This window comes from Tachyglossus aculeatus, chromosome 3 (assembly GCF_015852505.1).
Source record: "Tachyglossus aculeatus isolate mTacAcu1 chromosome 3, mTacAcu1.pri, whole genome shotgun sequence".
Taxonomy (NCBI): domain Eukaryota; kingdom Metazoa; phylum Chordata; class Mammalia; order Monotremata; family Tachyglossidae; genus Tachyglossus; species Tachyglossus aculeatus.
The window spans coordinates 1,390,515-1,402,944 of NC_052068.1; the positions used below are offsets into that span (position 1 = coordinate 1,390,515).

General features: G+C 41.9%; 1 protein-coding gene across 2 annotated transcripts in view; it reads right to left on the bottom strand.

Moving 5' to 3' along the window:
• The window catches only part of DHX32 (DEAH-box helicase 32 (putative)), an 87,202-nt gene that overhangs the window by 44,387 nt on the left and 30,385 nt on the right, over window positions 1-12,430 (bottom strand). The gene's annotated exons all lie outside the window — the stretch shown is intronic.

Sequence of the window (12,430 nt, forward strand, 5' to 3'; positions counted from 1 at the left end):
ACATATGCTTGTACATATTTATTTATTTATTTATTTGTTTGTTTGTTTGTTTGTTTATTTATTTTACTTGTACCTATCTATCCTATTTATTTTATTTTGTTAGGATGTTCGGTTTTGTTCTCCATCTCCCCCTTCTAGACTGTGAGCCCACTGTTGGGTAGGGGCCGTCTCTAGATGTTGCCAACTTGGACTTCCCAAGCGCTTAGTACAGCACTCTGCACACAGTAAGCGCTCAATAAATACGATTTATTGATTGATTAATACAGTGCTCTGCACACAGTAAGCGCTCAGTCAATACGATTGATTGATAGTACAGTGCTCTGCACACAGTAAGCGCTCAATAAATACCACTGATTGATTGGTCCTCCGATTGACTGGTCCTCCCCATCCCCCCCGCCTTACCTCCTTCCCTTCCCCACAGCACCTGTATATATGGATATATGTTTGTACATATTTATTACTCTATTTATTTATTTATTTATTTTACTTGTACTTTTACATATCTATTCTATTTATTTTATTTTGTTAGTATGTTTGGTTTTGTTCTCTGTCTCCCCCTTTCAGACTGTGAGCCCACTGTTGGGTAGGGACCGTCTCTAGATGTTGCCAACTTGGACTTCCCAAGCGCTTAGTACAGCGCTCTGCACACAGTAAGCGCTCAATAAATACGACTGATCGATAGTACAGTGCTCTGCACACAGTAAGCGCTCAATAAATACCACTGATTGATTGGTCCTCCGATTGACTGGTCCTCTCCATCCCCCCATCTTACCTCCTTCCCTTCCCCACAGCACCCGTATATATGGATATATGTTTGTACATATTTATTACTCTATTTATTTATTTATTTATTTTACTTGTACTTTTACATATCTATTCTATTTATTTTATTTTGTTAGTATGTTTGGTTTTGTTCTCTGTCTCCCCCTTTCAGACTGTGAGCCCACTGTTGGGTAGGGACCGTCTCTAGATGTTGCCAACTTGGACTTCCCAAGCGCTTAGTACAGCGCTCTGCACACAGTAAGCGCTCAATAAATACGACTGATCGATAGTACAGTGCTCTGCACACAGTAAGCGCTCAATAAATACCACTGATTGATTGGTCCTCCGATTGACTGGTCCTCTCCATCCCCCCATCTTACCTCCTTCCCTTCCCCACAGCACCTGTATATATGGATATATGTTTGTACAGATTTATTACTCTATTTATTTATTTATTTTACTTGTACTTGTACATATCTATTCTATTTATTTTATTTTGTTAGTATGTTTGGTTTTGTTCTCTGTCTCCTACTTTTAGACTGTGAGCCCGCTGTTGGGTAGGGACTGGCTCTATATGTTGCCAACTTGGACTTCCCAAGCGCTTAGTCCAGTGCTCAGCACACAGTAAGCACTCAATCAATACGATTGATAGTACAGTGCTCTGCACACAGTAAGCGCTCAATACAACTGATTGATTGGTCCTCCGATTGATTGGTCCTCTCCGTCTCCCCATCTTACCTCCTTCCCTTCCCCACAGCACCTGTATATATGTTTGTACATATTTATTACTCTATTTATACCACTGATTGATTGGTCCTCCAATTGGTCCTCTCCATCTCCCCATCTCCATCCCCCCATCTAACCTCCTTCCCTTCCCCACAGCACCTGTATATATGTTTGTACATATTTATTACTCTATTTATTTATTTATTTATTTATTTATTTATTTTACTTGTACATATCTATTCTATTTATTTTATTTTGTTAGTATGTTTGGTTTTGTTCTCCGTCTCCCCCTTTTAGATTGTGAGCCCACTGTTGGGTAGGGACTGTCTCTAGATGTTGCCAACTTGGACTTCCCAAGCGCTTAGTACAGCGCTCTGCCCACAGTAAGCGCTCAATCAATACGATTGATTGATAGTACAGTGCTCTGCACACAGTAAGCGCTCAATAAATACCACTGATTGATTGGTCCTCCGATTGATTGACTGATTAGTACAGTGCTCTGCACACAGTAAGCGCTCAATCAATACGATTGATAGTACAGTGCTTTGCACACAGTAAGCGCTCAATAAATACCACTGATTGATTGGTCCTCCGATTGATTGATTAGTACAGTGCTCTGCACACAGTAAGCGCTCAATAAATACCATTGATTGATTGGTCCTCCCTCCGCCCCCCCCCCGCCCCCAGTCCGTCCACGGGATTCCCTGACCTCCCATTCATTCAGTCAGTCAGTCATTCAATCGTATTTATTGAGCGATGACTGTGCGCTGTGTAGTAAGCGCTTGGGAAGTACAAGTTGGCAACATAGAGAGACGGTCCCTACCCGACATTTCATTCATTCATTCAATCATATTTATTGAGCACTGTGTGCTGTGTAGTAAGCGCTTGGGAAGTACAAGTTGGCAACATAGAGAGACGGTCCCTACCCGACATTTCATTCATTCATTCAATCATATTTATTGAGCGCTTACTGTGTGCAGAGCACTGGACTAAGCGCTTGGGAAGTACAAGTTGGCAACGTCCAGAGACGGTCCCTACCCAGCAGTGGGCTTCAATCGCATTGACTGAGCGCTTACTGAGTTGGATAATGAAAGACAAATGTCACCATCAATCAATTGTATTTATTGAGCGCTTACTGTGTGCAGAGCACTGGACTAAGCGCTTGGGAAGTACAAGTTGGCAACATACAGAGACAGTCCCTACCCAACAGTGGGCTTCAGTCGCACTGACTGAGCGCTTACTGAGTTGGATAATGAAAGACAAATGTCACCATCAATCAATCGTATTTATCGAGCGCTTACTGTGCGCAGAGCACGGTACTAAGCGCTCGGGAGGCAAATGAAGCGCTCAGTACAGTGCTCTGCACACAGTAAGCGCTCAATAGGTACGATTGATTGATTGATTGACTGATTGATTGAAATGAAGAGAGCCAAAGAGAAGGGGATTTGGGAGTGGGCATTTGTACTTCCCCCCATCTTACCTCCTTCCCTTCCCCACAGCACCTGTATATATGTTTGTACATATTTTTTACTCTATTTATTTATTCATTTTATTTGTACATATCTATTCTATTTATTTTATTTTGTTAGTATGTTTGGTTTTGTTCTCTGTCTCCCCCTTTTAGACTGTGAGCCCGCTGTTGGGTAGGGACCGTCTCTATATGTTGCCGATTTGTACTTCCCAAGCGCTTAGTCCAGTGCTCTGCACATAGTAAGCGCTCAATAAATATGATTGATGATGATGATGATGCCAATTTGTACTTCCCAAGCGCTTAGTACAGTGCTCTGCACATAGTAAGCGCTCAATAAATACGATTGATGATGATGAGTGGGCGTAAAAAACAAACAAGTTGGGTAAATCACAAGAACTGTTATTCCTTCCTTTGAAGGGGAGGTGACCACTCCATCCGTTACTCCCTGTGAGTGTACGCCTGTGTTGTATTAATTGTATTAACAATAAAATTCCTTCATTGCTTGTAACAATAATGATAATAAAGAGAAGCAGCGTGGCTCAGTGGAAAGAGCCCGGGCTTTGGAGTCAGAGGTCACGGGTTCAAATCCCGGCTCCACCAACTGTCAGCTGGGTGACTTTGGGCAAGTCACCTAACTTCTCTGGGCCTCAGTTCCCTCATCTGTAAAATGGGGATGAAGACTGGTGAGCCCCCCGTGAGACAACCTGATCACCCTGTAACCTCCCCAGCGCTTAGAACAGTGTTTTGCACATAGTAAGCGCTTAATAAATGCCATCATTATAATAATTGTAGTGTTTAAGTGTGTCAGGCACTGTAATTCACCTATTATTTGTTTCGTTTTGTTGTCCGTCTCCCCCTTCTAGGCTGTGAGCCCGCTGTTGGGTAGGGACCGTCTCTGTATACTGCCGATTTGTACTTCCCAAGCGCTTAGTACAGTGCTCTGCACACAGTAAGCGCTCAAAAATATGATTGAACGAACGAACGAAAGAAATGCCCGCAAAAATTTGACCGATCCTTTGGTAGGAAAGCCTAACTGCTATAGAGTCCTTAAAAAGGGGAATACATTCATGCAGCAGCGTGGCTTAGAGAAGCAGCGTGGCTCAGTGGAAAGAGCTCGGGCTTGGGAGTCAGAGGTCATGGGTTCGAATCCCGGCTCCGCCACTTGTCAGCTCTGTGACTTTGGGCCAGTCACTTCACTGCTCTGGGCCTCAGTGACCTCATCTGGAAAATGGGGATGAAGACTGTGAGCCCCCACGTGGGACAACCTAATCACCTTGTATCCTCCCCAGTGCTTAGAACGGTGCTTTGCACGTAGTAAGCGCTCAACAAATGCTATCATCAATCAATCAATACTGTGTGCAGAGCACTGTACTAAGAGAAGCAGCGTGGCTCAGTGGGAAGAGCCCGGGCTATGGAGTCAGAGGTCATGGGTTCGAATCCTGGCTCTGCCAATTGTCAGCTCTGTGACTTTGGGTCACTTCACTGCTCTGGGCCTCAGTGACCTCATCTGGAAAATGGGGATGAAGACTGTGAGCCCCCCGTGGGACAACCTAATCACCTTGTATCCTCCCCAGCGCTTAGAACGGTGCTTTGCACATAGTAAGCGCTTAATAGATGCCATTATTATTATTATTAAGTGCTTGGAAAGTACAATTAGCCCCCAGCCTCTCCCCTCTCCAGCCCATACTTCACTCTGCTGCCCGGATCATTTGTCTACAATTTGTCTTTCCCTTCAAAGCCCTACTGAGAGCTCACCTCCTCCAGGAGGCCTTCCCACACTGAGCCCTCTCCTTCCTCTCCTCCTCCTCATCCCCCCAGCCTTACCTCCTTCCCCTCCCCACAGCCCCTGTATAGATGGTTGTACAGATTTATTACCCTATTTATTTTACTTGGCCATATTTACTATTCTATTTATTTTATTTTGTTAATATGCTGTGTTTTGTTGTCCGTCTTCCCCTTCTAATAATGATAATAATAATAATAATAATGATGGCATTTGTTAAGTGCTTACTATGTGCAGAGCACTGGTCTAAGCGCTGGGCGGGGGGGGGATACCAGGTGATCAGGTCATCCCACAGTCCCACAGGGGCTCACAGTCCCACAGGGGCTCACAGTCTTCACCCCCATTTTACAGATGAGGTCACTGAGGCTCAGATAAGTTAATAACAATAACAACAATAATAATAAATTATCATATAATATATCATCATCATCATCATCATCAATCGTATTTATTGAGCGCTTACTATGTGCAGAGCACTGTACTAAGCGCTTGGGAAGTACAAATTGGCAACATATAGAAACAGTCCCTACCCAACAGTGGGCTCACAGTCTAAAATTATTATACAGTCTAATATTATATAATATAAAATATAATATAGTAATATATGTAATCATATATTAATATATAATAGAATAATAATTCTATTATTATTCTATTATATATTATTATATATTAGAATATATTATATATAACAATAATGATGACATTTATTAAGCGCTTACTATGTGCAAAGCACTGTTCTAAGCGCTGGGGAGGTTACAAGGTGATCAGGTCGCCCCACAGGGGGCTCACAGTCTTCATCCCCATTTTACAGATGAGGTCACTGAGGCTCAGAGAAGTGAAGTGACCTGCCCAAGGTCACACAGCAGACATGTGGTGGAGTCGGGATTCAAACCCATGACCTCTGACTCCAAAGCCCGGGCTCTTTCCACTGAGCCACGTTGCTTCTCTAGACTGCGAGCCCGCTGTTGGGTAGGGACCGTCTCTATATGTTGCCGACTTGTACTCCCCAAGAGCTTAGTCCAGTGCTCTGCACACAGTAAGCGCTCAATAAATACGATTGAATGAATGAATGAATGAATACAAACACATTCAGGCCATGTCCACCTGTCCACATGTTTGGCTTTCTTGTCCGTCTCCCCCTTCTAGACTGTGAGCCCTTTGTTGGGTAGGGACTGTCTCTATATGTTGCCAACTTGGACTTCCCAAGCGCTTAGTACAGTGCTCTGCACACAGTAAGCGCTCAGTAAATACGACTGAATGCATGAATGTTTCCCCACTCTTCAAGAACCTCCGGTGGTTGTCCATCCACCTCCGCATAATAATAATTTTGGCATTTGTTAAGCGCTTACTATGTGCCAAGCACTGTTATTATTCTATTATTATTCTATTATATGTTATTATATATTAGAATATATATTATATAATAATGATAATCTCCCCTCCTCCCCCTCTCCATCCCCCCTGCTTTACCTCCTTCCCTTCCCCACAGCACCTGTATATATGTTTGTATGTATTTATTACCCTATTTATTTATTTATTTTAGTTGTACATATTTATTCTACTTATTTTATTTTGTTAATATGTTTGGTTTTGTTCTCTGTCTCCCCCTTCTAGACTATGCACCCACTGTTGGGTAGGGACTGTCTCTATATGTTGCCAACAACTACTTCCCAAGCGCTTAGTACAGTGCTCTGCACACAGTAAGCGCTCAATAAATACGATTGAATGAAGACTAATAATGATGGCATTCATTAAGCCCCTACTATGTGCAAAGTGCTGGGGAGGTTACAAGGTGATCAGCTTGTCCCACGGGGGGCTCCCAGTCTTCATCCCCATTTTCCAGATGAGGTCACTGAGGCCCAGGGAAGTGAAGTGACTTGCCCAAAGTCACCCAGCTGATAAGTGGCGGAGCCGGGATTCGAACCCGTGACCACTGACTCCAAAGCCCGGGCTCTTTCCACTGAGCCACGCTGCTTTCTCTGCTTCCGCATCAGACGGAAACGCCTCACCGTTGGCTTCAAAGCCGTCCATCCCCTCGCCCCCTCTTACCTGTAATAATAATAATAATGATTATTAGTATTATTATTCTAGACTGTGAGCCCACTGTTGGGTAGGGACCGTCTCTAGATGTTGCCAACTTGTACTTCCCAAGCGCTTAGTCCAGTGCTCTGCACACAGTAAGCGCTCAATAAATACGATTGATGATGATGATGATTTCCCAAGTGCTTTAGTCCAGTGCTCTGCACACAGTGAGCGCTCAATAAATACGACTGACTGAATGAATGAATGAACGAGTGAATAATGATGGCCTTTGTTCATTCATTCAATCGTATTTATTGAGCGCCTATTGTGTGCAGAGCACTGGACTAAGCGCTTGGGAAGTACATTTGTTAGGCGCTTACTATGTGCAAAGCACTGTTCTAAGCGCTGGACTCACCTCGCTACTCTCCCACTCCATTTCAGCCCACTCACATGGCTCCTCTAATGCCAACCGCTGATCTCCCCTTTTAGACTGTGAGCCCACTGTTGGGTAGGGACTGTCTCTATATGTTGCCAACTTGGACTTCCCAAGCGCTTAGTACAGTGCTCTGCACACAGTAAGCGCTCAATAAATACGATTGATTGATTGATTGATTGATTGATCTCTCCCCCACGTCCTGCCTCTGGCCTGGAATGCCATCCCTCCTCATATCCTCTATTTATTTTACTATTACTCTATTATTTACATATTATATTTACATATTACTCTATTTATTTATTAAGTTTACTTGTACGTATCTATTCTATTTATTTTATTTGGTTAATATGTTTGGTTTCGTTCTCTGTCTCCCCCTTCTAGACTGTGAGCCCACTGTTGGGTAGGGACCGTCTCTATATGTTGCCAACTTGGACTTCCCAAGCGCTTAATACAGTGCTCTGCACACAGTAAGTGCTCAATAAATATGATTGAATGAATGAATGAATGAATGAATATGTTTGTACGGATTTATTACTCTATTTATTTTACTTGGACATATCTATTCTATTTATTTTATTTGGTTAATATGTTTGGTTTTGTTCTCTGTCTCCCCCTTCTAGACTGTGAGCCCACTGTTGGGTAGGGACCGTCTCTATATGTTGCCAACTTGGACTTCCCAAGCGCTTAATACAGTGCTCTGCACACAGTAAGTGCTCAATAAATATGACTGAATGAATGAATGAATGAATATGTTTGTACGGATTTATTACTCTATTTATTTTACTTGGACATATCTATTCTATTTATTTTATTTGGTTAATATGTTTGGTTTTGTTCTCTGTCTCCCCCTTCTAGACTGTGAGCCCACTGTTGGGTAGGGACCGTCTCTAGATGTTGCCAACTTGGACTTCCCAAGTGCTTAATACAGTGCTCTGCACACAGTAAGCGCTCAATAAATATGATTGAATGAATGAATATGTTTGTACAGATTTATTACTCTATTTTACTTGGACATATCTATTCTATTTATTTTATTTGGTTAATATGTTTGGTTTTGTTCTCTGTCTCCCCCTTCTAGACTGTGAGCCCGCTGTTGGGTAGCGACCGTCTCTATGTGTTGCCGACTTGGACTTCCCAAGCGCTTAGTCCAGGGCTCTGCACACAGTAAGCGCTCAATAAATACGATTGAATGAATGAATGAATATGTTTGTACGGATTTATTACTGTATTTATTTTACTTGGACATATCTATTCTATTTATTTTATTTGGTTAATATGTTTAGTTTTGTTCTCTGTCTCCCCCTTCTAGACTGTGAACCCACTGTTGGGTAGGGACCATCTCCACGTGTTGCCAACTTGGACTTCCCAAGCGCTTAGTCCAGTGCTCTGCACACAGTAAGCGCTCAATAAATACAGTTGATTGATTCATTGATTAGTAAGCACTTAACCTATACCATCATCATCATTATTATTATTATTATTATTATGGGTGAGGGGTCACTGGTGAGGGAGATGAGATGTGTGAGCCTGCTGTTGGGTAGGGACCATCTCTATATGTTGCCAACTTGTCCTTCCCAAGCGCTCAGTCCAGTGCTCTGCACACAGTAAGCGCTCAATAAATACGATTGAATGAAGCAGCGTGGCTCAACAGAAAGAGCCGGGCTTTGGAGTCAGAAGTCATGGGTTCAAATCCTGGCTCCGCCGATTGTCAGCTGGGTCACTTTGGGCAAGTCACTTCACTTCTCTGGGCCTCCGTTCCCTCATCTGGAAAATGGGGATGAAGACTGTGAAGCCCCCAAGGGACAACCTGATCCCCTTGTATTCATTCATTCAGTTGTATTAATTGAGCGCTTACTGTGTGCAGAGCACTGTACTAAGCGCTTGGGAAGTCCAAGTTGGCAACATATAGAGACGGTCCCTACCCAACATTTCATTCATTCATTCAATCGTATTTATTGAGCGCTTACTGTGTGCAGAGCACTGGACTAAGCGCTTGGGAAGAACAAGTTGGCAACATATAGAGACGGTCCCTACCCAACATTTCATTCATTCATTCAGTCATATGTATTGAGCGCTTACTGTGTGCAGAGCACTGGACTAAGCGCTTGGGAAGTACAAGTTGGCAACGTATAGAGACGGTCCCTACCCAACGACGGGCTCTCAGTCTAGAAGACTAGTCTTGTAGCCTCCCCAGCGCTTAGAACAGTGCTTTGCACATAGTAAGCGCTTAATAAATGCCGCTATTATTATTATTATTATTATGAAGGTACAGTGAGTAGGCTGGCATTTGAGGGGTGAAGTGTGTGGGCTGAGGAGATGGGCCACTGGCACAGTAAGCTTGGGGGGCGTGGAACCGCTATTTATTACTCTATTTATTTATTTTACTTGTACGTATTTATTCTACTTATTTTATTTTGTTAATATGTTTTGTTTTGTTGTCTGTCTCCCCCTTCTAGACTGTGAGCCCGCTGTTGGGTAGGGACCTGCTCTGTATGTTGCCAACTTGGACTTCCCAAGCGCTTAGTCCAGTGCTCTGCACACAGTAAGCGCTCAATAAATACGATTGAATGAATGAATTAATATGCTTGGACAGATTTATTACTCTATTTTACTTGGACATATTTACTATTCTATTTATTTTATTTTGTTAATATGTGGTGTTTTGTTGTCTGTCTCCCCCTTCCAGACTGTGAGCCCGCTGTTGGGCAGGGACCGTCTCTAGATGTTGCCAACTTGGACTTCCCAAGCGCTTGGTCCAGTGCTCTGCACACAGTAAGCGCTCAATAAATACGATTGAATGAATGAATGAATTATTGTTTTATTTTGTTCATATGTTTTGTTTTGTTGTCTGTCTCCCCCTTCTAGACTGTGAGCCCGTTGTTGTGTAGGGACCGTCTCTAGATGTTGCCAATTGGTACTTCCCAAGCGCTTAGTCCAGTGCTCTGCACACAGTAAGTGCTCAATAAATACGATTCAATGAATGGATGAATATTTATACATAATATAATAAATATGTACATATTTATTACTCTTTACCATTTATTACTCATATTTATTACTCTATTTTACTTGTACATATTTATTATATTCTATTTATTACTCACATTTATTACTCTATTCATTTTACTTGTACATATTTATTCTATTTATTTTATTTTGCTAATATGTTTTGTCTTGTTGTCTGTCTCCCCCTTCTAGACTGTGAGCCCGCTGTTGGGGTACGGACCGTCTCTAGATGTTGACAACTTGGACTTCCCAAGCACTTAGTACAGTGCTCTGCACACAGTAAGTGCTCCTTAAATACGATTGAATGAATGAATATTTATACATAATATAATATATATATGTTTGTACATATTTATTACTCTTTACCATTTATTACTCATATTTATTGCTCTATTTTACTTGTACATATTTATTATATTCTATTTATTACTCTTTACATAGTTATATTACTCATATTTATTACTCTATTTTACTTGTACATATTGATTCTATTTATTTTATTTTGCTAATATGTTTTGCCTTGTTGTCTGTCTCCCCCTTCTAGACCGTGAGCCCGTTGTTGGGTAGGGACCGGCTCTAGATGTTGCCGACTTGTCCTTCCCAAGCGCTTAGTCCAGTGCTCTGCACACAGTAAGTGCTCAATAAATACGATTGAATGAATGAATGAATATTTAAACATAATATATATGTTTGTACATATTTATTACTCATTTATTACTCTATTTTACTTGTACATATTTATTCTATTCTGTTTATTACTCTTTACATATTGATTACTCATATTTGTTACTGTTTTTATTTATTTTACTTGTACATATTTATTCTATTTATTTTATTTTGCTAATATGTTTTGTCTTGTTGTCTGTCTCCCCCTTCTAGACTGTGAGCCCGCTGTTGGGGTAGGGACCGTATCTAGATGTTGCCAACTTGGACTTCCCAAGCGCTTAGTCCAGTGCTCTGCACACAGTAAGTGCTCAATAAATACGATTGAATGAATGAATATTTAAATATAATATAATATATATGTTTGTACATATTTATTACTCTTTACTATTTATTACTCATATTTATTACTCTATTTTATTTGTACATATTTATTCTATTCTATTTATTACTCTTTACATATTTATTACTCATATTTATTACTCTTTTTATTTATTTTACTTGTACATATTTATTCTATTTATTTTATTTTGTTAATATGTTTTGTTTTGTTGTCTGTCTCCCCCTTCTAGACTGTGAGCCCGCTGTCGGGTAGGGACCGTCTCTAGATGTTGCCAACTTGAACTTCCCAAGCGCTTAGTCCAGTGCTCTGCACACAGTAAGTGCTCAATAAATACGACTGAATGAATGAATGAATATTTATACATAATATAATATATACGTTTGTACATATTTATTACTCTTTACTATTTATTACTCATATTTATTACTCTATTTTACTTGTACATATTTATTCTATTCTATTTCTTACTCTTTACATATTACTCATATTTATTACTCTTTTTATTTATTTTACTTGTACATATTTATTCTATTTATTTTATTTTGTTAATCTGTTTTGTTCTGTTGTCCGTCTCCCCCTTCTAGACTGTGAGCCCGCTGTCGGGTAGGGACCGTCTCTAGACGTTGCCAACTTGTCCTTCCCAAGCGCTTAGTCCAGCGCTCTGCGCCCAGTAAGCGCTCAATAAATACGGGCTTTGGAGTCAGAGGTCATGGGTTCAAATCCAGACTCCGCCACTCGTCAGCTGGGTGCCTCCGGGCAAGTCACTTGAGAAGCAGCGTGGCTCAGCGGAAAGAGCCCGGGCTTTGGAGCCGGAGGTCATGGGTTCTAATCCCGGCTGGAAGTGGGCTCACAGTCTGGTCTCACAGTCTAGTGGGCTCGTAGGCTCACAGTTAGAACAGTGCTCCGCACAGAGTAAGCGCTCAATAAATGCCACCCCCCAAAAAATACGCTGTTGAGTGAATGAACAAATGAACCGCTAGGCCAGAGACTCACCCCGGGAGACCCCCCACCCCAGGGGCGGCCGAGCCCCCCCGGGCCACCAACATCTTTCTCACAGTCTAGTGGGTGCGTAGTCTCACAGTTAGAACAGTGCTCCGCACAGAGTAAGCGCTCAATAAATGCCACCCCCCCAAAAAATACGCTGTTGAGTGAATGAACAAATGAACCGCTAGGCCAGAGACTCACCCCGGGAGACCCCCTACCCCAGGGGCGGCC